This window comes from Poecilia latipinna, unplaced genomic scaffold, assembly GCF_001443285.1.
Source record: "Poecilia latipinna isolate Pla-1442-1.1 unplaced genomic scaffold, P_latipinna-1.0 Scaffold244, whole genome shotgun sequence".
Classification (NCBI taxonomy): domain Eukaryota; kingdom Metazoa; phylum Chordata; class Actinopteri; order Cyprinodontiformes; family Poeciliidae; genus Poecilia; species Poecilia latipinna.
In genome coordinates, this window is record NW_015112860.1 from 425978 (window position 1) to 437904 (window position 11927).

An 11927-nucleotide genomic window follows, 5' to 3' on the forward strand; every position below is an offset into this window, starting at 1 on the left:
GAAACATATTCAGTTTATCTAAATTTAATCTAAAGTGCAAAATCAGTAAATTATTATGTCTTGATAAAGTATTCACATCGTTTGAAAGTTTACAAATTTTGTTACGATAAAACCAAAATGTGTTTTGGTTCTTGCATTATTAAGCCACTATTCTATAGCTTGTAAATGGTATTGAAATAACATCATCATTTATTGCAATAATTTCTGGGACAATTCATCATCGAGCAAAATTTGTGTCTCTCCAGCTCCTCCAGAGTTACTATGGTTCTCTGAGCCGCTTCTCTAAATGTTCTCCAAACACATTCTTTAGATGACTTCCAAAGGAAATTGGGTTTTATTTTGTTTAGGGGGAAATCAGAGAAAACTTTGTGTCCTGTTATTTCCCCTTTACAGCTATGTACTACTTTGTGTTGATCCGACACATAAAATCCCAATAAAAACTCCCATTAAAGTTTGTGGTCGTAACATGACAAAATGTGGAAAAGTTCATGGCGCATAAATGTTTTTTCAAGGCGGTGTAATTGTCAATTACACAAGCTGAACTGAGATGTAGGCCATAGAGAGGGGAAAGGAGAGTGGGGCTCCGAGAGGGAGGAATTAGTGGCTGCAGGCTGACTCAGGAGTTGCACTTAAAGCAGCCACACGAGAAATGTCTTTCTTCTCGGAGCCAGGAGCCCACAGGCCCCTTTCCACAACAAACTTCATGTGCAAACATAGACGTACACAAATATGTGCATGCAAAGTGAAGGGTCGTGGTGCTTACACCCGACGACTAACTGCTGACTATATACTCCTCAAAGTTTGCTTTTAACCGCTGGCATATGTGGAAATACTGAGCCAATATATCAATCAATTTAGTCATCTCATATAATACAGTCTGAAGCAACAACAGTCCAGATTTACTTTAGGATCAGTGTGTGCGCTTTGAAAGGACTCGCCGCATCCCTTTCAACAGCAGACGAAATGAAAAGTACAACAGCTTGGTCATACATCTTAGTTCATTAACAAAATATACACCTCACCTAAACACAGCAACCGTTGCCATGACACGGTGCAGCAGGAACCAATGGTAACACTCGGGAAGCCCGACTATCCCAACTTTAGCATGACTGGTATTCTTTGTTTTCCGGGTTTTGCAACGCACGGCCCAAGTGAGCCAAGACTGGAAAAAATGCTGGCATGTCATTCTGAAGGCATTGTGGGGGTGGGGTGGGGAATAAGGCATTGATCTGCGCACAAACTGGAAGGTTTACCACATGTCAGGTGCAACACGAGGGCAGGTGATCTCAGCGGTCGGTGTTCGGATGCAGTGGAACTGGAAAAACATGAGCGACGCCACCTGCTCCACACGGCCAGACTGGTTTGGCCCAGAAGTACTGGAGAGCGGCTTATCGAACCCATCTCACTCCATTACCGGCAATGGAGTCAAGAGACATTTAGTGTGAAATTGAGCAACAACGGGCGAGCGTGTTCACTCACCGGAACAGGCCTGGGCTTGGGTGTGTTCATGTGAAGTATGTGAACTCGTGTCTGTGCATTAGTCAAAGAGCTATTACGTCTAATACATAACCATAGCTGGTGTATGTGACTCAGTGCTGGGTGGAACAAGATTCTGTGTAAATAAAAAATAAGTCATAACCTTAAATAAACCTCTTGTTCTGCAGTAAGCGTTGCCACATGGCATGGTTTGAATGTGTGCAAAAATAAATTAAGAGTGCATGCTTGTGTAAAAGGGGCTATTTGTGTGGGATTAAGTAAAGACTGTTCAATGGACAGTGATGGAGTGAACAGAACAACCCAATGCTTCTTTATTTGATGGAGATTCTAAAAATGTCACAATGTGTACCAACTCTAGCCCAGAAAGCTTTTCAGTGTGGGGGAGGTTAGGTTTTGTAACTCATTTAGGTAGAAAAGGAGGAAATAACTAATTTTATTTAGCAATTTTGACATTTACTGCATGATAATGATAACATTTAAACTAATGTTAACGTTTTAGTTAATTTGGACTTAAAAGGAAAAGTTGACTTGCTAAAAGGGCTAAGATAATGTTACCCGATACATTTGTGTAATTCAACATGATAGCATTTAAGCTAACATTAACTTTGTAGCTAATTTGGACTCAAAAGCAATAATTGACCTACTAAATTGGTTAAGGTAATGCTACTCAACGTATGTCAACATGATGATAGGATTTAAATCTCAAAAAATAGCTTATTGAATGGATTAAATTAATATTAAGTTAATGTTGCTATCATGATAATGATTGACAAAAACATAACATTGATCAATATTTTAGTCAGCACATTATTTTCTTAATTTTTTTTCTTAAACCATTTGACCAATGTTACAAGTGTATGACATCAGTTTGAGTGTGTGTTCATGCTCACTACATCAGTCTTGTTCAGCTACAGGCATTGTGGGAAAAAGTATATGATTCACTGACAAAGGAGCCAGGTTGCAAATGTTATTTCAAGTTTTTTACAGCTCAAATTGGTTTGAGAAAATATTTCTTGAATTTGTGAGGAAATTCAATTCAGAAATACCTTAGCCCTAATAATCATCTACCAATTTGGAAGCGTCCACATAGTTACATTTCTTTGTCAAAGAATGACTTATTATAAAAAAAATAAAAACCGTAATGTCCAACACTCCCCTTGTGTGTGTTAATGAGACCTTTTGATGCTGAGCAAATTGGTCTCAGTTCATCCTGTTCCAGTCACATATAAATGTGCAGATAGAATCTGTTTGCGCTTGCTATATACATATTGAGTAGCTTAAGTTGGACATGTTTGTTGGCATTTTATTTTGCAGTTTGCAATAAATGTGAAAAAATAATATAAGGAAATGAAACAAAATAGCTTTTTGGAGGAAAAATAATTAATGTAATTGAGTGAAAATAGAAAATCTGGTGATAATAAGGGTCATCGTTGCAGCCATAATTTTCATAAAGAGTTAAGTAAAAAGGTGCAAACAGAAAAAGGCTTGAATGGAAGCGGTCCAAATTACAGTGCATGTCCGAGAATTTCACCCACACCGCTCTCTAACCCCATCTCAAAATCCTGAGTGTGACTGAGGGATATCTGGAAGCCATAATGGGTGAGGTAATGACACAAAAATGCTGCTCACAAGAAAGACAAGGGAGACAGGGAGATGGAGACAGGATAGATGGGCTTTCCAGGATCTGACACGAAGAGAGAAAACAGCAGAGAGAGGAGAGGAGAACGACCCAGGGATGGCCTTTCCCTCATTATGACCGAGGCAAGCCTGTTGCCGGTAGGAGCCAAAAACCATAAAAACAAATAACTCTGCCCTGTAACATAAGATGACAAAAATTTTAGCCCAGATTTCATCATCTCCTTTTTTATGGAGATAATTCCTCTAAAATCTGACATTTATTCATCAAAAAAACCTTACGTCCCCCTTTTTCATCATCTGTTTACACAAAAATCCCACCTGAGAACAACATTAAGCTGAACTAGTTTCATTCGTTTACGGCTTTATCCACTCCCATCTGTACTGTTGCATAAAGGACAAGGTTTTCATCTTGTATGAATAACAGCTGTTTTATTCCAAAGGTATTTCTAAGTTAAATAAAGGACAAGTAACTACAATTAACAGAGGGCTGAATAAATAGCCTAAGAACGTCATCAAAGGAAAAACTGAGGCGGTGTGTTTTCAACAGCCTTGTCCTAAAAAGGGAAAGCGGCTCGGTGTTGGAGGCACTTGAAGCTGGCGCTTTTAGCAACTCGATTGCAAAGTAGCCCAAAAAACACTCAGTAAATGAGCCAAATTACAGATTAAAATGCAACCAGACGCTTTTATGTCTCGAGCAGAGGTTCCCCCTGCAGATGTGAGCCGGAAGGCATCATCAGCCCCAATGAAAAAGTTTTTACAATCCAGATCCACAGCCCTGCACAAGTACTCACACCTTTTAAACTTCAAAGTATTTTATTGGGACTTTTTTTAATCACACCAACACAATGTAGCATCAATATTCAACCATTTCTGCCTGTTCGTCTTTGTACAACACTTTTAAATCAGTCTGATTGGATGACAACAAGCACTATGAATATCAATTTTGTAACAGTCTCAATTTTATTTCTGTCTAAACTTTGACTAGACCATTCTTAACACAAATATGCTTCGCTCTAAACCATCTTTTAGATCTAAAAGATGGCTCTATTTTTCTATACTATTTGGTGTGGAGGTTTTATATAGGCCCATTGGATTGTTGCCTTTTCCTGGTATTTTTTTTCTCAATATCTTTTGATCTGTATTTTAACTGTGCAAAGCAAACTAAACTAAAAATGTAAAAAAGCATGTCATATTTCAGATTTTCTAAAAACCATCTAATATTTTCCTAATCTGTTGTCACTTTGTGTTGGTCTATGACATACACATCAAGCACTATTTAACACTTCAACTGACATGTCGAGGGACGCTGACAAATATTTGCTTATCCATCAGGAATCTCGAATATGAAGCATTACACTCATTAAGGCGCCATAAATCCATCAGATACAAACGGACGATGACTTCTATACTATGTAAACATGCTTCAGAGCATTAAATTGCATTAAATGCAAGACTGAACACCAGCAACACCAGAATTCCCAGCGGTGTCAGCCTGCAGTAACCCTTGGGGCCCCCTCCGCTCCACCGCAGCAAACCACATATTCCACTCAATGCGGTGTTCTTCACATCTCAGTTTGTCTCTCTTTCTGCATCATATCACGCTCTGTCACAATAATGAGAGGGCAGGGCTGGTTGGAGGTTTCAAAACTGAACAATCTGTGCCCCCACAGCGTTAAAACACACAAACAGGATGTTCCCGAAATATTAAGAAACCACAAAGAGCAAAAGAAAATGAAGGAGAAGGAGAGGGGCCTGACTCGGGCCAAAACAATGGAGGAGATCCGGTGTGAAACGGTTTGAAGCCTGCTGTGGAGCGTGTGGAAAGCAGGCCACTTCTGGTTTGTGTGAGGAAAGTTTTTCCCCCTCGACTTCAAAGGGTTCTCCAAGACGGCGCATAGACGTGTCCGACCCACGCCGCAAACCAGCCAATTTAGACGGCTCTGTCAACGCAGCCGTCTGATACAATCTGTAGATAAAGGGTGTCGGGATCCTTTCACGTTCGCTTAGCTTGACGGACGATTCGCCACCCTGTTGGAGATGCTGCGTCGCTTCCTCTGCTACGGACGTCGATAAGCCTCATGTTGCACAACTAACCTTTCAGATCCACTGCTGATATAATATGCAGTGATATTTTAACAACTGAATCAGATCCTCCTGGAGAACAAATCTGTGCTTTGTCATTCAGCGTGTTTTGATAATAATCTAGCACAAACATTTTTTGCTGCTGGAAGCCGTGTGCCCTGCTCAGAACACGCTGAACTGCTCAGCGTTCAGCAGCTAGGTCAACCATGGCTTCTGGGACGTCTGGCGTTTGGATGATGAAGGAGGTCTTTGTGACACTTGCCAAATATATAACAGTGTAGTTGCATTCAATTGCAAAAGTGTTCATACCAATGGAAACATGAGCTTTATGGACTTTATTGGGTATTGTGCAAAGTAAACTAAACACAAACAAGTTAGGCCTGTCACTTTAATCAATAAATCTATAAATTGCATGACAAATTAAAACAAACTCAATAACTTCAATTTGCATGATTTATTGCCTTTCTCTTTTCTCTCTTTCAATTAAAGACCGGATGACAAATCTCTTCAGTCTGGTGCATATCTGGGTTACAGCATACATGTGGAAGAACATGAAGTCCAAAATCAAACCTTATGGACTTTACATAAAAAGCTTGGCAGAAAACGAACACACTAAATTATTAATAAAACCACCCTTAAAGATGCAGGACTATATATATTACATGCAGGCACATAACGCCATTTTATATCACAATCAAGCAACCGCTAACTTTGGTTACAAAAAATACGACATATACCATATATGGCTTAATAGAAATTTGACTTCATAATTTGCGCCTTGAAATTGGGCCTTTGTCTCTTTCTGAAACTCCACCTTCAGGAACTCATCACAACATCACTCCTCTATTAACATTCAACAACATTTCTACCAGCTTTGCTCTGAGAAGTAGCTCCGCTAATGAGCTCAGCTGATGCGCAGTTCTACCAAGTGTTTGCTAATTGCTGCTGGCTAGTCTGAAGGAGTTAAGTGGGGGAGTAGGGGGGTGGGTGGGCTGCTCTGAGGCGGGAGCTTGAAAACTTCAGCTCTGAAAAAAAGCTTCAACCTTGAAGACAAAGCTAGTCCAACCAGACATTTTACGCAGCTGGTTGCCATGGAGATTAAAGTATTTCTCAAACGTGTATGAAAGAATAGAGGCAACACTGTAGGTATGTTTTTGATGAGGGAATAACAATATAATATGATGTAAAGCTCAAAAAGTTGATTTTCAATAATATTGTCCCTTATCCCTTTGATACATAAACATTAAAGGATTGGTCCTTACAGATGTTCCCGATCCAATCAGAACAAAGAGATGGCAAAACCTTCACTCTGGATGTGTAAAAGTAGTAGATATACTTCAGAAGACTCTTAGCTTTACAAGCAGCAGAAGGTGGTTCCACAAAGTGCTGACTGGATAAATATAAATACATTTCCATTTGTACTAGATTTTGAAAACCTTTCCCTACCTCTTCCCATTCATCAATCCCTTAAAACCCCAATAAAATAAATTAAGGTGGCTGTAACACTAACACTCTTTCGAGTCAAGGGGTATGAACGTCCATGTCACTGTAGGTTTTCTGCAAAGCACCACTGAATAATTAAGTTGGCCTCAGCAGAAAAATATAAATATCCATATCTGACAACATTAGTCAGAGCATAATTCTATCATGTGTAAAAAGTCAGGCTGCTTTCCCTGGAATATCTTCTCTTGAGAGAAACAATAAGTTGTATTCGCCCCGTATCCAACTCCACATTACACAGAGATGCTTGCGGCGGAGGAGGCTGCCAGAGGAACAGACACTGACAGCTGTATGAATCTTCATCTTTTACTGCCAGCAGTAGGAACACTTGCTGCTCAGTCCAGGGAACAATCGCTTTTATAAGAGTCTTCTTAGAGCCTCCATGGGCCAGAGCTCTACATCAGCCTGAAAGATGCGGCAGGGGGATGAGGGGAGGTTGGGAGGAGGAAAATCTACTCTGTGGTTACGAGAGCCGTAGCTTTGGAATACTGGGTATGGGCTGTGGGAATGTTCGGGAACATGGATGTTTTCCAACAGTAAGGGCAGATAAACTCAAAACACAGAGGCCTTCTTAAGTTTACGAAGGTGTTGGTGGAAGTTAAGCATCAAAACTTTCACTGCCAGTGGGTCTCCAGTACTGTCACGTCAAAGCACAGCAGGTTCCCTATTGCCTTTTCTGGGCTCATCCTCGCTCTGTTTCCCCTCCCCTCAGCAGCCTGTGAAAAATGAGGGGGGGTTTTGCTTACAGCTCTCTGCGGCTCAACTGGTACAGCTCAGCACTGACGCTGCACCATTTAAGGATTTGATTCCCATTGGGCCACCCATACTATAAATGGATCCAGACAAATGGATGAAAGCGAGCGCTTGCTGTCTGTTTGGGAGGCCTTCGAAGCGGCGAGCCGGATGGAGGCTGTCAGATTGGTTTGGACGTGTTTAATGTTCAGGGTGACAAAGACGGGGAAAATAAAAGTAGATATGCGTCGATCCGATACCAATATCTGTATCGTCCTGATGTTGAAAGAAAATTGTAGACTGGGTATCGGTGACAATCCATAAGGGCAGATCTACTCCATCTATTCTATGTTTATGCTCTGAGTAACATCATGCTTTATTTATTTTTGAGAGAATGACTAATTGTACTTTCTGAATCAACTGAAAGAAGGTTGCAGTTTCTTTTTTACGTTTGATGAAGACAGTCAATATATTGATTTTGTCGGTGTCTTTATTATTTACTTTACAATTGGCTATTATACTTCTAATTGTGCTCACTGTTTTTACATGTTTGACCAAACTTGTGAAGCTATTGGTGTGTTTAAGTGTGCTGTACTGCTGCAGAGTTATCAAATGAATTTGTAATGCAGCATTGTTTTTCTGTATCGGTTCATATCGGCCAACAACAAACATCAGATATCAGTGGATCAGTGCTTCCCTAGTTAAAAAGGTTTGGGGAAAAACAGAGGAATATCACTGGACACATTAACCCAAGGTATTTTCTATTCAGTGTGAAGATATGTTCATAGTTCAGGCTCCCTGTGGCTAATGTGACGTGACAGCAGTAACTCAAGATCTCTTTCATTCACAAGAAACCTGCCCAGCTAGATGTGCTTGACTTTGGAGGCGACAGGAAGGACCTGAGGGAACAACAAGCACAGACGACAACACAAGAACAGCCAAGAACAAGTAACCAACAGTATATCTACATATTAAACAGAGGCTGGCTGGTTCTTTGCAAGTTTTGATGTACTAAAATCTACTTGTGTCATAACTGCATAAAAATAATGGCATCTTAGCAAGAAACGTAGCACATGGTGAAATAATAATTAACTACTTCCAATTGAACTAAAACAACCAAAGGGTTATTGGACCGTGTCTAGACACTCACGGCCTGTTGTTTTAAAAACTTACTCCGAATATAACAAAGGACAAACCCAGACAGATACTATTGTATACGAAGGCATATCAGCTGTTCTTGCAAGTTGCCTCAACAGAACAAGACTTGGGTCGGTGCTGCTCATGTCATTCCTTAACAATTGTGACTAGGGATGTGCCGATCAATGGTTAAGAGATCACAATCATGCGATTTTCGTGAAAAAGTATATGAACTGTGTTCGCTGATCACAGTCTCTTGTTGCCGATCACATGCGTCATACTTTGCAGCCTGCAGAGGTCCTGTAAGCAGCATTTCTCCCTCTTTCCTTCTCACTGCGCAACAAACCAATGTCGTGTGGAACTTTAACCCTGAGAGTGAATGGGGAAGTTTACAACTTGCGATGGAAAAAAACGTCAAATTACATAAACAAAATGAATTTAATATGACATTTAAAAAGCAAGCACTTGACGGAGTACAGCTGTATCGAGGCTCACAGCAGGAAAAGACATCCGTAGCGCTCAGGCACCAGGTAAAACAGAGCACAACTGCCGACACTTACCCAGACGAGCATGACTGTCAGAAAGCTGAGCAAATAACTCAAACAATAATTTAAATCGTCGGGGTAGCGGTGTGAGACGCTAGGTTCTGCTCATGTTGTCGGATCGCTACTATTGCTAGGAAACTTGGGTTTCAGCGTCTTGTTTGAGGACACTTCAACAAGCAGTAGAGGAAGCTGGAATGGAACCAAAAACCTTCCAATCGACAGGTGACCCATTTTTCCTATGAGCAAAATCTGTAAGGGTTTATGGCTTTTAATGCCAACTGTGCTAATTGCAAACATAAGATGCTGAAGACTAAAACAAAAGCTTTAGAGTGAATGTTCGCTCACATTCAAAGTTTTAAGTGGATATGAATCAGGAAAGGTGGAAAAAATATTTTGAGTCCCTTGTAGGCATATCTTTATAAGAGAAATCAGAATCATGTAAATTTAGTATCAACAGATAGCTAAAAATGGACAATGGAGCTAAATTATTATGATGGTACATAAAAAAATATCTTAAATAGTCAACTCAGTAACTTGTAAGATTTAGTTGGCTCCAGGTTTTAGAAAAGATGCATGAAATACTCCGTCTAGCCCAGTTTCACCATTTCCACAACAGTTTGGTAGTAAAATGATTACAAGCAAAGGAAACATTTACAGGGAGAAAATCCTGCCAGCTGTGCTGTTATGTCGCTCCGTCCCCAAGGATGCAGTTAAAGTAGAACTGCAGGGACTGAACTGGCAGGTGAGATATGTTTTCAAGGCCGTAAAATGCAACCTTTAGGGCTGACACAGGAAACGCTCTCTTCCATGTTTGGCTCAAGAGGGCAAATAACACACTGCCTCAACAACATGAGGGAAAAGCCAACAGAAAAATGTAAGCCATTAACTCTACAACAGCAGCTTCCCATTTCGAAAACCCGCACTGATGATTCTGGGTTTGGCAATTTGTACAAATAAAAAAAGGACTTGTTTTTATTTGTTTGTCCAAGAAGAAACATCTTCAGCAACTTGCGCAACCTCATGAAGGAGAAAATAGCACTTCCTGCTAACGATACAACAACCGTACAGCATTTTAGAACAGACAGTGGATTCTTATGCTACAAAAAAAAAAAAAAAAGCCATTTATCCTGCAAAGTCAACGCTCACTAAAATCTGGAGGAAACCGCTAGATTACAACTTTCTTCTTCCAAAATAATTGGAGGGCAGTGAAGTGCTATGTTATATATACACTCCCCTCTGCTGTAGCTGAGTATAACGGAGGCTTTCTAGGCCACAACTAGTCCCCGTCACAGTGAAGGGAAAAAAGAAAAAAAAACGACTTGGCTACTAATTATAACCTCCAGAATAAAAAGGTGTCAGTGCTGGGACTTGTAACCAAAAGCATCCTGAAAATATCCATCTGGGAACAGCTGGGCGTGTCGGGACACACCGCGTGTTCACAGCAGGAAGAGGATGAATATGTAACTGCATCAAGGAGGACTTAAAGTAAAACAGTGGGAACAAATTTGCTCTGGAACTGCTCCAATTTTACGTCACAATATTGTTCCATCTACAACACATTTCCAGTTTCCCTTTTATGAAACTGTGGTTAGTGACATGTAAAAGGCAGATCCATTAAAGGGGCAGAATTGTGTGTTTTCCAGAAACATGATGCCATTTTACAGCACAATTAAGTAACTATGTCACCTTCAGTTGTTATAAAAATGCTGTATGTACATATGTATCAAATATGACTTGAAATAAATGTTACTTCCAAAATTAACGCCTTGAAATTGAATCACTGTCTCTTTAAGAAGCTTGCAAACTGTACCTAAGAGGAAGAGCTTCATCCTCGAAGGTGGGGCTACGTCCAACCAGACGTTTTGCACAGCTGAATGGCTGCCACAGGAGCTTGAAGGATTTCTCAGACATGCGTGAATGTTTTTGGTGAGGGAACAACATCCTAACTTGAAGTAAAGTTCAAAACAGTCCATTTTACATAACGCCACCCCTTTAAGAAATCCACCTGTTTCCGATTAATTCACTTAAGGCTCTGTTTCGGAGTTACCCATGCAGGAAGCCTTATCCATTTAGGCCTCGTCCAGAAGCTGAGGGCCGACACTGTAAGCTGTGAGAACAAACAGCGGCCGAGCAACAGCAGCCAGACACCTAGATAACAGTTAGGAGGCTAATCACCTCACTGATAAGTAGATTGAGTCGGCGTGGGAGGATACGGGGGCAGTGGGCGGCTTCTTGTTGAGACGAGGGTGTGAGACGTGAAGGAAGTCGCGCACACAGACACACAGACAGACTTTCTGTTGAAAGCAAGATGTGCTTTACAACAGACAAAAATAATAAAAAAGAAAAAATTCTGTTCATGTGGGACTGAGAAGCAGAAAACTGACTAAGAACCTGAATAAACGGAGCAAAGAGGTGGTAAAATATAGCTCATTTAAAATATTAACTGGTATAAAAATGCCAGTAATGATCAACATAGAAGATGTAATATGAGTCATCCAGCAGAGGCAGTTTCTCTTGCTAAAAAGGAGCCATTAAATACATAATAGATGAGATAAACAGAAAGGTAATCTAATTTCTAGCCAGCTCCTTCAGCCCTGAATACATTGTTTTTCTAAAATATTCCAAAGAAAAGCTGGTAGTCACAGTGCTACCCTACATGCTATTCACTAGCATTTGTAAAGCAACCAATCCATGAGAGGCATTCATTTTTCCTTGGTACTGATTGGCTGTACCCCAAAAAGCAGTAGACTGTAGATGACAGCTTCTACAGTAGTGCTAGGACAATTTCCGCTGTAC